The sequence below is a fragment of the Rhincodon typus genome, chromosome 32, assembly GCF_021869965.1.
Source record: "Rhincodon typus isolate 14 chromosome 32, sRhiTyp1.1, whole genome shotgun sequence".
Classification (NCBI taxonomy): Eukaryota; Metazoa; Chordata; class Chondrichthyes; order Orectolobiformes; family Rhincodontidae; genus Rhincodon; species Rhincodon typus.
In genome coordinates, this window is record NC_063363.1 from 34546068 (window position 1) to 34561014 (window position 14947).

Sequence of the window (14947 nt, forward strand, 5' to 3'; positions counted from 1 at the left end):
GTCCAGTGATCCTTCTTGAAAAAGAAGTTCCGAAGGAGAAGGGTCACTGGACCCAGAAAGTTAACCCTGCTTTCCCTCCACAAATGCTGCCAAACCTGCTGAGTTTCTCCAGCAATTTTCATTTCTTTTAATTCAGAACCTATCTTCTCCCATGCTCCTTTATTTCCTGAGCTCTTGTGTGTGTGGCTGGATTAGTGAAGTAATTCCCACACATTTTACACATTTTATGAATACACCCAATTGTCGATTTTTATTTCAAAACTAGGAATTAAAAAACCAGGGTCTGGGGAACACCCTTTGGCCTATCTGAGGAGCTAAAAGGCAAAGGAGTCATTCAAACCAATAGCTCACTGTCTTGTGCTTAGGGGAGGAAAAGCAGTCATAATTTAAATTCACCTCCATACTACTTTTGTCTGTGACAACAAAAATATCTCCCAAACAGAATTGTGACTATGATCACACCTTCTATTTTCCCAAGTGTTGCTTTTGGTTACCGATGGAACAGCTGGGCAACCTTCACCCTGAGCAGTGTGTACCAGGCTGTGTGTTGACAAACAGATAGTTATCTTCCAATGATAATAAATACAGCTGAAGTGGCACAGATAGATGTGGGGCACCTGTATTACAGCCTGATTTATCCTTTCGCTTTGCCTTATTCTCTTCTCTTGCCCAAAACTACCAGTAAAGAGAAATTTCAATTGGATTCAGAAGGATAACATTCATTCCTCTCCACTGAACCTAGCTGAAAAGTAGCAAGATGTTGGAAAAAAGGTGAGATGTAAATCTGCCACTTTACTGCCGGACCAGACTTCACTCCCCTCAGCACCACCATCAAGTTCAGAACAACTTGCTGATCCTTGCTCACTGCTTGCAAAAGTCATCAATGTTGTTGACAGATTTTTCTGGTGACAATTCTACTTATGCTGCAACTACGAGTCCATCTTATGGAAGATGGGGTTAATGGCTTCTGCCCTTCCAATTTGCACCCTGTTTTTCATAGATTCATACAGCGTGGAAGCAGGGCATTCAGCCCATCCAGTCCACACTGATCCTCTGAAAGGCACCCCTCCCAGACCCACTCCCTTACCCTATAAACCTGCATTTCCTATGGCGAATCTACCTAACCTGAACATCTTTGGGCTGTGGGAGGAAACCAGAGCACCTGTGGAGAATGTGCAAACTCCACACAGACAGTCGCCCGAGGGTGGGATGAAAACTGGGTCCTTGGTGCTGTGAGGCAGCAGTGCTGACCACTGAGACACCGTGCCACCCTGAATTTTGGAAGATCACATCCAGATGAGCATTACAGATAACTACTTTTCAAAGTGTGGATGCTGTTGTAATCACAAAATCACTGAAATATTACAGCATGGAAGGATGCCATTCAGCCCATCTTGCCTGCCCTGGCAAACAATTTTGAACAGCAAGCTCCCACAAACCCAATATGATTTTGACTGATGATCTGCTGTTAGCTGTTGTCAGACAGATTGGAATTGGTCAGGAGACTTAAATTGTTGCTTCACCTGGAAGGAGTGTTTTGGGCTCTGAGACCGTGAAGAAAGAGGAGGGTAAACTCCTCAAGATTACAGTACTGGAAGAACCTGGGTGTATGTCTGCATAAATTATAAACGTGGGAGCGGTTATTAACAGAAAGCAGTATCTGAGGCCTCATTAACATAGGCATACAGTTCAAAATCAAAGAGGCAATGTTGAACTGATAAGACACTAGTTCGGCCTTAACTGGAGTATAGTGCCTGTGAAGGCATTGAGAAGGGTGTAGACAAGATTGAATAAAAGGGTTCCAGGGATAAGGAACTTCAGTTATGAAGGGAGATTGAAAAATTAGGAGAATTTTCATTGGGGAGAAAAGGCTGGGAGGAGATCTTCATGGGGGCAGGTTTAAACTAGACAGTTATTTGTAAAGTAACAATGCGCAGTGTTACAGGGAAAAGACCGGAGAATGGTATTAAATGGAATGCTCATTCAGAGAGCCAAAGCAGACATGATGGGCTGAATGACCCCCTTTTGCACAGTAACAATTCTGCGATTCAGTAAATGGGTAGGCATTGTATCTCTTGAGTTGGAGAGTGCTGTGGAGAGGAAATGACTTGTCATGGGTGATGGGGACAGAAACTCACCCTTCCTTCTGCTTTGCCTAAATGTGGACAACACTGTAGGGCCTCCCCCAGAATGCCCAGGACAGTCTCAACCCCTCAGCCTCCACAATCAGGGGTGGCTGCTATTTCTGTACATTTGTATTTTGGGTTTTGAAGTAATTGAGCTTGAGCACCTTCTTGTTGAGGGGCTTTAATTGTTATTAACTCTGCTATAAAACAATGTGCGCTGATTGGCTCTTCAGCTCTGAGACCCAGCCTGCCTATGGTCTCAGAACCTGCCTGCATCTGATGTAATTGTGTTACAATTGAGTAAAGACATGAGGGAGGAGCTGGCCAGAGTTGAATGGAAGGGAACCCTGGCAGGGAAGACAGTGGAGCATCAATGGCAGGAGTTTTAGGGGGTAATTCAGGAGGCACAGCAGAAATTCATCCAAAGAAAAGAAATGCTAAGTGGAGGATGAAACAATCACGGTTAACTAGGGAAGTCAGGGACAGCATAAAAGTAACTGAAAAGCATACAATGTGGTGAAGATTAGTGGGAAGCCAAAGGATTAAGAAGCCTTTAAAAACCAGCAGAGGACAACTAAAAAAGCAATATATGGGGTAAAGATGAAATATGAGAGTAAGCTAGTGAATAATAGAGAAGAAGATTGCAAGAAGTGTTTTTTAGATATCTACAAGGTAAGAGAGAGCCAAGAGTTGACATTTGGACCGCTAGAAAATGAGGCTGGGGAAACAGTAATGGGGAACAAAAAATGGTGAAGTAACTGAAGAGATACTTTGCATCAGTTTCACAGTGGAAGACACCAGCACGGTTTTATCAAGGGGAGGTCATGCCTGACCAGTCCGTTCGAATTCTTCGAGGAGGTAACGAGCAAGCTAGACAAAGGAGAGCCAATGGACAAGATCTATTTGGATTTCCAGAAGGCCTTTGACAAGGTACCACGCTGGATAAATAAGAGCCCATGTAGTGGGGCAAGGTACTGGTGTGGATAAAGGACTGGCTGCCTGGCAGAAAGCAGAGAATGGGCATAAAGGGGTCTTTTTAGGATAGCAGCCAGTGACTAGTGGCATTCCACACAGGTCAGTTTTGGGACCACAACTCTTCAGGTTATACATTAATGATCTGGACGAAGGAACTGAGGAAACTGTTGCTAAGTTTGCAGGCAACACAGGTGGAGGGACAAGTAGTGTTGAGGAGGCAAGAGGCTGCAGAAGGACTTAAACAGGCTGGGAGAGTGGGCGAAGAAGTGGCAGATGGAAAGCAATGTGGGAAAGTGTGAGGTAATGCAACTTGGTAGGAAGAATAGAGGCATAGACTATTTTATAACTGGGGGAAGGCTTTGGAAATCTGGAAGGCTTTTCTCATTCAGGATTGCCTTCAGGTTAACATGCAGGTTCAGTTGGCACTTAGGAAGGCAAATGAAATGTTAGCATTCATTTCAAGAGGGCCCTGTATCTAAGGAAATATATACTGGTATTGGTGGGGGCCCAGAAGAGGTTTACAAGTTTGATGCCAGGGATGAAGGGCTTGTCTTATGAGGAGCGGTTGAGGACTCTGGGTCTGTACTCAATAGAGTTGGGAACAATGAGGGGGATCTGGTTGAAACTTATAGATTACTGAAGGACCGAGATAGAGATGAGGTGGAGAAGATGATTCCATTAGTGGGAGAAGCTAGGACCCAGTGCACAGCCTCAAAATGAAGGGACAATCCTTTAGAACTGAGATGTGGAGGAAATTCTTCAGCCAGACCGTGGCAAATCTGTGGAACTCATTGCTGCAGAAGTCTGTGGAGATCAAGTCGTTCAGTGTATTTGAGACCGAGCTAGATAGGATTTTGGTTGGCAAGGGAATCAACGGTTACAGGGAGACGACAGAATAGGATTGAGAAATATAGCAGCCATGGTCAAATGGCAGAACAGATGAGATGGGCAGAATGGCCTAATTCTATTCCTATCTCTCATGGTCTTATGCTCCATGTCAATAAGATCTCAACATGAAAGTCTCAACCTCAAGCAGTTTCGGACTGAAAGAGGTCATCCATGATGATCATATTGCTGCTTGTGGGAGCTTTCAGTGCACAAATTGGCTCCCACATTTGTAAGTGCAAGCACAGTGGGTCACATTGTCTCCTTCTGCATCATAACACTTCTGTGATTCTGTGGCTCTGCTTGAGTTTGAGGCAATGCTCCATCTTAAGGATTGTCACATCCATCTTGTGTTCTGTACGGTGATTTCCTTTAAATATACTCTTAGTTCTCTGTCCATTTCTTCTCAATGTGATAATTAACCTTATTACTTTAAAGATCTTTTAAATTTCTATCATTTTAATATTACTTATAATCTTTTGTTTTTTAAAGTTGTATTCTTGTGTTCATAAATGCTGTTTTAAATTGAACTACTGTAGAGTCCACTCAAGTCTGTACAGCACTCTCTTCATTTTTCTTCTTTTATAACCTCTGTATTAACGCATTCAATTCTTCAATAGAGCTTTACACATTATTATGGCCAGTTCTGTAGTGATTTACTGCTTTCAAACATTTTTCAAAGATCTGTTCCTTTGTAATAATGTATCGCTGTACTGCTGACTAGTTTGTCTAGCCATTTTCAAGGTTTTCCTGCCTTTTCAAATGATCAAAGTAGAGGCTATCAACTTCTTCTAGTGTCTTCCCATCTTTCATAGTCAACATAGTGTTTACCCACTTGATTCAGGGTAAAATGGATATTTGTCCTATTTTGTGCTATTTCTTCTACCTTTTTTTGATTAACAGTCTCTGATTGTGATGTATAAATCTTCCCACTGAAAACACAAATTAACTGAGTCTCAGTTCTTTTACATCTTAATTTTTCTGAGATTTTCTTCTCCTGCTAAGTTGTTTTCCCTAGATTATTTTTTGAAATTTGTTTCTTTTCAACTCAATTAATTTTGAAACCTTCATAGCTTGGTGGCCCCTGTCTAAGTTTTTTCTCTGGTTCTTACAATGTTTCTTGCAGCTGCATCTCATGAAGCCTAAGGTGGTGATTTTTTTTTGTGTGTGAGAGAGGTCAAGACTTTCTTTGATCTGTCTTGCTTTGCCTTTTCTGGTTTTTGTGCCATTTTCATAATTATTCTGTCTTTCCTTAGGGATCTCTAACTTTATATCCTGGAGTCTTAACTTGTTCCATAAAGAGTCTTTATATTTTCTATGTCTTTTCTCTTTTCTTAGCCAACTCTCCTGCCCCATTGCTTCTTACAGATTCTGAATAAAGTTTTTCCCATGAAGTGTTGATATTTTTGTTGCTTTCGCAGCTACTGCTGTCTCCCTCTCTCTTTTGTGAATGGTATTTCAGTTGCTGAATGATTGTGTCTTCTTAAAACAGCAAAGATCTTAAAGTGGCAAGGAGAATTGCTTGAATTATTTTTCTTTTCTTCTGATCTTTATGGATTTCTTCTCATTATAGCAAGGATCAGATCTCTAACTTTGCAAACACATGGCATTTTTCCTGATGGTAATACTTGATACTTCATGATATTTACCCCCTCCAGCTCTACATGGTACTGGGCAAGGGTTGTTCAAGTCTGTTTGCTACCACTGATCCACCCTTGTCTTGGGCCTTATCTAATGATTATTATGACGAATACACAATGGGAGAGAATCTGTGGACGAGGTACTATTCCTAGATAATAAGAAGGTTCATTATATGATAGCAATGAGTACAACGGTATTAGTAAGGCATAATTAATGGGACTTTAGGAAAATAGTACAGATACATCTGCTCCACCCTAAAATTAGTGTATAACTCCATGGCTCCACCAGTACATGACATCAGTCAAAAGAGTGGAGCCAATGGAAAACGAATATTAACTTCTTCATGTACACCAGGTAGCTAGTGCATTTATTTCATTGACCATTAAGTCACACAAAGTGCCGAAAGAAACACAATGATTATTTGAAGCAATAGTCAAAGTATTAGTTGTAATGGCACTAAATGATATTTAAGGAGCTGACTTGGAAATGTAGAAGGTTGTTTGGACACAGATACTGACTAAATATAACCTGAGCCTTGAAGAAAATGAAAGCATTGGCAACTTTTTAACTAAAAGTTTAAAAAATGGTTGAGTAAGTCCAGATTGTCAATTGTCAAAAACTCTGATGAGGTAAATAAACATAACAAGAGGCAAAAGGTTAATCAAAAAGAAATAAATAATGAAAATCTTTACAAAGAAATAAAGATCTTACAAAATATATTTTTACATTGTGGGAATTAGAATATGAACTACTCTGTCACAAAGCAGTGTCAAAGTGTGTAAGTTCATTTAAACTTTGAGCCAGAAGAATATTAAAAGGAATGGAACTCAAGGAGAATGTGATTAAAATGCATTGGATATTAAACAGCTGAGGGAATTAACTGGAAATGGGAATAGACAAAATAGGATATTAAAGAGGTTATGGATCAAATAGCAGATTGGAGTGAGACTAGTTGAAATAATAAAGTACTATTCCACTTCTGCTTATCCTTCCTAAGTGCCTCATTCCCAGTTACTCTGCTTCCCACTGCCCCTTTCCCTACCAGTCATCAACCTCCAGTGCCCCACTTGCCAGCACCCCTCTCTCCATTGCCTCCATTCCCTGCTGTTCCCTCAATGTGTCTCTCCACATAGACCCTCTTTCCATTTGTTCCTCTGCCCTGTTCCACATTGCCCCTTCCCCATCGCTCAACCCTCAGTTATATTTACCCCAGTCTTAAAGAAACAAAACGAGTTTTGAATTGATGTGTTATGACCAGGTAAGAAAGGGATAAATGGCTCCTTTCTTTTCAGATTCCTTGAAGCTGAAAAGCTTTAAGCTCTTTTTAGAACAAAGGTTAAACTCTCTCCAATTAAAAGAGTAGCGAACTAACTTACTGTAATCAATAAAGAACCAATCGCAAATATTTTCTTGAGTTAAAAAAAAGAGCAAGTTTATTCCCTATTAATGCAAAAAATCTCAATCATACAGTCTTCGTGGAGTCATTTGGACCCGGATCCGAACAGAGACACATAAAGTTAAAAGAATCCAGTACAGTACAATAATGTCCAGTACAAAGGAAGATAAAATAATATGTCCACTTTACGTTCCTTTGGGTATAGCTGAGGTGTAATCTTTTAACCTGAGACCAAGGTTCGTCAGTTGGTTTCTTGGCTGTAGTCAGCAGTAGCGATTGCTGCAGTTATCTCTAAAAGTTCTCCAATCTTTGCTGTTTCTTTCAAGTCAGTGCTGTCGCCGGACACTTTTCTTCTTGGGGTGGAATGAGCCTTCTCAGTTCTGCATTTGTAATTCCATTTCTCTCAGTCCGCAGAACAAATGTCCCTGAAATAGAAGCTGTTTGTTTAGTCCATGTCTGCAGAGAGTATTGTTCCTGGGCTGGTAATTACAGTGGATGTATTTTCTCCAACATGTGAAACTTCCCTTAAGCGAAAGAATAGAAGAGGACTTTTTCACACCACCCATGGAGCCTGACTATCTAAATTCATTGATCTTGGGGAAAGTGTTAATTTCAGCTCAGGCAATCTCTGGTTAAATCTATGTTGATTTCATGAAACTTGGATAACCCGAGGGTTCGGTTATCCCATGGGCATTTCAAGGCAGTGTTTTGGTCCCTTTATAAAATCACTATCATTCATCAAAGTCCCAGTCATTAAAATCAATTGATGTAGTAGATCAATAATCCACACTCTATATCATTGTGAAACACACAGCACCTGATGTGTTTCCAGAATCACCCAAAGTTGCATTGCAGTCATGTACTCTCCGGAAGCATGGCGCCATTTGTTTTACAGCCAGTTCTGGAAAATGAGGTGCCCAGAAATACAAATGACCATTGAACCTGTTTTGAGATGTGGGTTGAGGGGTGAATGCATGTTCAAACATTCAGAAATCTCACTGCTGTTCTCATGCTGCAGGATCTTTAATACCCACCACATAGTGGGAGTTAAGACCACTAGACTATAAGATTCGGGAACAGAAGTTGGCCATTCAGCCCATCGAGTCTGCTCCACCAATTAATGAGATCATGCATGTCTGTTTCAATAGCTGAAGGATAGGGTGCGGTTGGGCCAGTGGAAGCTTTGGGAAAATTCAGGAAGATTTATTAGGAGTAATTGCACCGTGTGAAAAGAATGAGAGTCAGAAAGCAGACTGGACTATGGCTGTGACTGGAGCTGTGAATACAAATGCACTTCTGAGAGTGTGGGTGATTTTATTCAAATCCGCGGCTGTTACATGGATTTTGGGTCCAAGGGGAGAATGACCACCAATGTTCCCATCAAGCTGCATGAGTGCAAAGCCGTGCATTGGAAAAAGGAAATCCACGTACATCCCATGATCCTTATTGGCAGCTCTAGGAGCAGGAATTCCTGGAGATTTTACAGCCTGCAGTGACTAGGAAGATCAGGCAGCATGGGTCTGGAAAACAGGTGGATATTTCAGAAGGATGAAATGCAAATAGAAAGTTACATTTTTTTTCATCGTTTTGAGCTTCTCAAATAAACGATCTCCAAAGAAAAGCAAAGGAGTCTTCAAGCTCCACAATAAAAAAAATCCTACATGTATTCCAAAAATGAATAGTTTTCCAGGGCCTTTGAAATTCTATCTTCAACACAGAAGGCACAAATCTGGAGATTTTCATTAATCATAAAACTGGCAATGTCCTATGCACAGTATAGAGCTGGATGAACACAGCAGGCCAGGCAGTATCAGAGGAGCAGGAAAGCTGATGTTTTGGGTCAGGACCCTTCTTCAGAAATGGGGGAGGGGAAGGGATAGGTGGGAGAGAAGACAGACAGATCAACGAGGTGGGGGTGAAGCTAGTAAAGGTGAGGTAGGTAGTAGGTAGGTAGTGGTGGGGATTGGTCAGTGAGGTGGGACGAGCAGATATGTGGGAAAGAAGATGGACAGGTCAATGAGGTGAGGATGAGAGGGGGGTGCTGGTCTTGGGATGAGGTCGGGGTTGGGAAGATTTTGAAGCTAGTAAAGTCCACATTGAGACCATTGGGTTGTAGGCTTCCAAGGCGGAATATGAGGTGCTGTTTCTCCAGTTTCTGGGTGGCATCATTGTGACACTGGAGGAGGCCCAGGATGGGCCTATCAGCTCCACTGTCTACCTGCTATCATCGTGTCCCCCTCTCTATTTATTTCAGAGCCCCATTCCCCTTCCCCATTTCTGAAGGGTCCTGAGCCGAAACGTCAGCTTTCCTGCTCCTCTGATGCTGCCTGGCCTGCTGTGTTCCTCCAGCTCCACACCTTGTTATCTCAGACTGCAGCATCGGCAGTTCTTACTATCTCTGAATGTCCTATGCACTATTTGTTCTAAAGTAAATGCTGGAGTTCAGATTGGGAAAAAAGTGGAAGGATTGGAAATTGGACTATCTAAACCAGCATTTAATCTAAAATGTGCACATGAAATCTGTTACTAGTTTGCAAAACTGCAACAAAGATAGATATTAACAAGTGATTATGGAAACTCCAGGAAATTGTGAGATGAAGGTGGAGTGTATAGAGTGCAAAAAGACCAATCCCACTATGATGAAAATTCTCATTAATAATTGCAGTAAAAATGAACATGTACATGCTTTCTGAGAAAGGCTTTCATGACCATGTGACAAAATACACAGCAATTACTGAGACTGACATAGTTAGAATTAGGCCTTTGAATTCATGGAATGCCTCAACTTCATCAAATAGAACCAGTGCCTGCGTGGATTGCGCAAATTGAGTTTTCATACTTTGACAGTGGAAGAAAATACAGATGTTTTGATATGAAAAATGTTGATTTCCTACATTCAGTTTCAACGAAACGAAAAACCAAAAGAACTGCGGATGTTGGAAATTTGCAACAAAACAGAAATTGATGGAAAATCTCAGCAACTCTGACAGCATGTGTGGAGAGAAATAAAAGTTATTGTTTCAACTCCAGTTCATTGAGTTTTAACTATAGTCTGGATGAAATAAAAATCATATATTAGGAGCAAGAGGATAGCTAGGAAAGGGTTGTCTTGTTAAACATGAAGACAGAGCCTGATGGGATCCATCCCAGGACACTGAAGGAGACAAGATAGAAGATTGTTGGGGCCTTTGTATCCTCTTTAGCCACAGGCGAGGCTCCAGAAGACTGGACAACAGCCAATGTTGTTCCTTTGTTGAAGACAGCCAATAGGGATAATCTGGGAAATTATAGGCTGGTGAGCCTTCCATCAGTGGTATGGAAATTATCGAAGAAAATTCTTAAGGACAGGCTTTACTCACATTTGGAAAAGAATGGGCTTCTTAGGAATAGTCAGCAGATAAGGGAGAAGTGTTGTCTCACAAATTTGAGCTTTTTGAAGTAGTATTAAAGATGATTGAAAAAGGATAGGGCAGTAGATGTTGTCTTCATTGACTTCACTAACGCATTTGACAAGATCCCTCATGGTTGACTGGTCAAGAAGATAGGATCCACGGAGAGTTGGCAAGTTGGATATAAAATTGGCTTTGTCATAGAAGACCACTGTTTGCAGCAAACTACCCAGCCTTCAGGACAACATCAACCACAACACCACACAACGCTGTCATGGTAACCTCTGCAAGACATGTCAGATCATTGACATGGACACTACCATCACACGTGGGAACACCACCCGCACGTACACAGCAGACGCCCATGTGACTTGGCCAAAGTTGTCTATCTCATACGCTGCAGGCGAGCATGCACCAAAGCATGGTACATTGGCGAAACCATGCAGATGCTACGACAACAGATGAATGGACACCGCTCAAGAATTGCTAGACAGGAATGTTCCCTCCCAGTGGGGGAACACTTCAGCAATCAAGGACATTCGGCCTAGGATCTTTGTGTAAACATCCTCCAAGTCAGACTTCGGGATACACAACAATGCAGAGTCACCGAGCAGAGGCTGATAGCTAGGTTCGTTCCCCATGAGGATGGACTCAACTGGGATCTTGGGCTCATGTCGCACTACAGGTGACCCTACCACACTATACACACACACACACACACACGTTCAAAAAGTACACAATTTATAGACAGTCCGTCAATATGGTGTTTTATAAATTCCTACATTAGAAACAAAACCAGTCTGACTCCAAACTAAAAAATGAACAGATTCTAAACAAGGTTTCACATCTAACATGCATTGTCTGACCTAAAATGACACCTCTTCATTACACTGATAAAACCTTTAGCTATCTCAGGACCGTGACTTGAAAGGAATTTGGGGATTTACATATGCACATTAATCAAGTAAAACCTTCTAACTGGTTAAAGATTTAACAGCATTTTAGGTTTGTTTAGTACATCCTCATCAATGTCGTGAACCTTTGATCTTTTACTTTTAAATTCTGTGTCTGATACTAACTCTCTCACTAACACCTGGAGAAGGACTGAAACTCCAAAAGCTTTTCAAATAAACCTGTTGGACTATAACCTGGTAAAAACCGAAAAACTGCGGATGCTGTAAATCAGGAACAAAAACAAAATTACTGGAAAAGCTCAGCAGGTCTGACAGCATCTGTGAAGGCAAAAACAGAGTTAATGTTTCGGGTCCGGTGACCTTTCCTCAGAACTGTGTTCTGAGGAAGGATCACTGGACCCGAAACGTTAAGTCTGTTTTTTCCTTCACAGATGCTGCGAGACCTGCTGAGCTTTTCCAGCAATTTGGTTTTTGGACTATAACCTGGTGGTGTGTGATTTCTGACCTGGCACACTATAGGAGAGGGTGCAAAAAAAATTTACCAGAATGTTGCCTTGACTGGTGTATATTAGCTATTAGGAGAAGTTGGACAAACTTGGATTGCTTTTGTTCAAGGATCAGAGGTTGGATGGTGTGGGCAACCTGACAGAAGTATATAAAATTATGAGAGGCATGGATAGGGTTGGATTGTTGGAGTCTTTTTCCCAGGTTAGAAATGCTAAATACTGGGACATTGGTTTAAGGTGAGGCTAGAAAGTTGAAACTAGATGCACAAGGCCAGTTTTTTTACACAGATGGTGGCAGGTGCCTAGAATGCGCGGCCAGGGCAGGTAACAGAAACAGATACAATAGCAATGTTTAAGAGGCATATAGACAAAGACATGTGAACAAGTGGGGAATAGAGGGATACGAACCATGTCCAGGCAGATGGAATCAGTTTGGAATGACATCATAGTCAGCATAGACATGGTGGGCTGAAGGCACTGTTCCTGTGCTGTGCTGTTCTGTGTTTATTCACAATATAGGTGAATATCTGGAACCATGTGGGAACATTGTGCAGACAGTTGTTTAGTGGAAGTATGACTGTACTTTAGTGAGAATGACTGTGTTTTAGTGAATATAACTGTACTTTATTGGGAGTATGACTGAGCGAGCAGGAGCTGATTCTCCTGGCCAAGTGAAGCTTGGAAAGGTCATGAGGGGAGAAACTAGAGCAAGGTTCCAGATCAATGCTAGGTTCAGATGGAGCCTTAGGGAACAATTGATTCAGTATCTTAGGGGAAGGGAGAAAGCAGGAGAGATGGCCGAACACATGGTGTCAATTTCAGTAAGAAAGATACCCTTGAACCTTTTTATACATCCCATGATTGTGGAGGAGACAGAGCAGTGACTGTGAGACAGTCGTAAAGAAGCTGGTTCATCCAGGAATTTTGAGCAGTTTGGGCAGATGAAGGAATGTCTTAATAGTGCTTTAAATTGTCCAGCCTGATCTGACAGTGAACAGATAAACTATTCAGCCAGATCCATTTAAATTTGCATCATTTGGACTTAAAGGAGTACAGATGAGAGCAATGCTCAGGTGAATGTTCATGGTGTGAGAGACAGAGAGAGAGATCGAGAGAGGAAGGTGGGGATTAGGGCATCAAACATCTTGGTGAAAGTATGTTTCACAGATTGAAATCTGCTGAAATGTTGTGATGAATGGGGATCCAATGGTTTGGATTTTGAAAATACAAGCTTAAGTGGGTCATTTTTTTAAAATTCCCAGGGCTGATGCAGGAAGAAATCAGGTTGGCATGGAGAAGGGGTCTGTGGATAGACAGTCATACAAGAAAGTGATCAGACATGGTCTTATCTATGACTGACATACCAGAATGCCTCATGAGACGACAATGTCTGCAAATAAAACAGGGGAGTTTAAATGGAATGATGGAGTAAGAGAGGATAGCAAGTGGATTCAGAAGAATAGAGCATGATGAAGTTAAAATAATTGAGGATAGAAATGGGATTATCATCTATTTCATTGTGGGTTTTTTTTCCTTTATTCATTCACGGGATGAGGGCATCACTGGCTAGACAGCATTTATTAGCCATCCCTAATTACCCAGAGGGCAGTTCAGAGTCAACCACATTGCTGTGTGTCTGGAGTCACACGTCGGCCAGACCAGGTAAGGATGGCTGTTTCCTTCTGTAAAGGACATTAGTGAAACAGATGGGTTTTTTCAACAATCAACAATGGATTCACAGTCATCATTAGATTCTTAATTCCAGATATTTTATCAAATTCAAATTCCACTATCTGTCATGGCGGGATTCAAATCCGGGTCCCCAGAACACTATCTGGGTTTCTGGATTAACAGTCCAGTGATAAACTTTAGGCCATTGCCTCCCCACATAGCATTTGTAGGATCATGCAAGCCAGCAGAGGTATCAGAGCTGCAAATGGAGCAGTGCCCTGGTATGTGTCAGCTACAGAGGAGGAAACAAGAAGAATTAGCTGGAGGGTGAGTGGGAGCAGCAATTCAGGATTAACACCAGATCAAGCAGATTCCTTGCTTCATTTCTATTTGATGTGACTGGCTGCTGAGCAACCTAACACAGTGCATTTGAATGCAGCTTGTTTTAAGCAGCTCTCTGTAACCTGACTGTTTCACATGCAGCATTCTATGTGGTGTCTGATATCAGGCAGATTCTGCAGTCTACTCTCTCAACAAAAACAAAATACAGCCTTTGCCTCAGACACACATGGTTAAAATATGCAGACGCTGCTTCCAAGGAAAACATGCAGAAACTTTCCAATCTCGTGATGTTTTTGAAAATGTGCTGTGCTCCCTTGTTTTAATTTGGGTTGTATAGTAGTGCTTTGTGTGCAGGAATGCTTTCTTGTGGAGACAGTCAGAATTTCCCCTTGTGCTGACACCATGTTTACTTTCATTTTTTAAAATATATGCCGATTTTGATCTTTTATGTGGATTGCTCCTGTTCTTGGGCATCGTATGACCCACACAGAAGTCAGGATGGTCCTCAACAATTGATCGCAATGGAGTAGATTAAAGTAAACTCAAGGAATGCTTAGAAGCTGAACTTGTATCAGGGTGTGACGTCTGATATCAGGCAGACATCAAAGGAAGTTAGGAGTCATTGGGTTAGTTATGGAAATATATCAGAACCACAATCTCAAGCCGTCTCTCATTTAGTTGGGATTTCTCAATGACTCATTGAGCTACATTACTCAATCATTTTTAAAGGGATCGTATCTAATTCATTGGTTTTCCCACAGTATCTTTCCTTTCCTTCTCTAGTTTTGCCATTATGGACAATTCAGCAGTTTTCTGTTGAACCTGTAACAATACAAAGGCAGGAGTTAATGTCACACTGAACCCTGAAACTCTCAGTGATGGGGCAGAATTGTGTTCACACTTGGAGAGGTAAACATCTTCTTAACTAGGTCAGTTGCCTTTCTTTCTGGAAGGTAGAGCAGAGAAGGAGGACTGACACAAAGCCATCATGTACTCAAAGGGCTAAGTGACCCCTGTGCAAAATGACTTTATGAGTCAGTGAATATGTTTCTCTATATGTCTAAATGTCTTGTATTTACCATGTAACTATCGACATAAGAAT